We start from the raw sequence: 661 nt of genomic DNA on the forward strand, positions 1-661 counted from the left end.
TATTTTAAAGATTCTTCTTATTTTTATCTTTCTTTTATTTAGCACAAAGATTAGAAAACATTTTTATGAGGAAGAAACACTGTTGTTTTATAAATCACAAATATTAATGAATATCAATGAAATGTGAGTAAAATAATGTTAAATCTCTGATTTTATTATATTTACAGCAGATATAAGTTCATGTTTCTGAATGAACTGATTCTATATAAAATGTATTTTTTATTATTTTGAATCTATAATCATGTGTAAAAGAAATTATTATGCTTCATAATCTCAGTTTATGTTTTGTTTTACATTTTAAATCAATTTATATAATGACATATTTTTCTTTATGTTTTTGTTTATTCTATATTTTATTACAATATTAATTATCTTTTGATGAGTTCAACATGAATTTTTCTGTTTTTCTTTGTAAAACTTTGTTGTGTTCATGAAGTTCTGATCTCCACCACCAGGTGTCACTGTGGGACACAGAATGAACGTTCAGCTGAGAAGCTCAATAAAAGGTTAAAGGTCACTCTGATTCTGCCTGGTTTTTCTGCCTTTTAACTCCACAGAGTCCTGCTCTGATTGGCTGATTGTTGACCTGCTGAATCCGACTGAACCGGATCAGAACCGGATCAGAACCGGATCAGAACCGGATCAGAACCGGATCAGAACC

Source organism: Gambusia affinis, linkage group LG22 (assembly GCF_019740435.1).
Source record: "Gambusia affinis linkage group LG22, SWU_Gaff_1.0, whole genome shotgun sequence".
Classification (NCBI taxonomy): Eukaryota; Metazoa; Chordata; class Actinopteri; order Cyprinodontiformes; family Poeciliidae; genus Gambusia; species Gambusia affinis.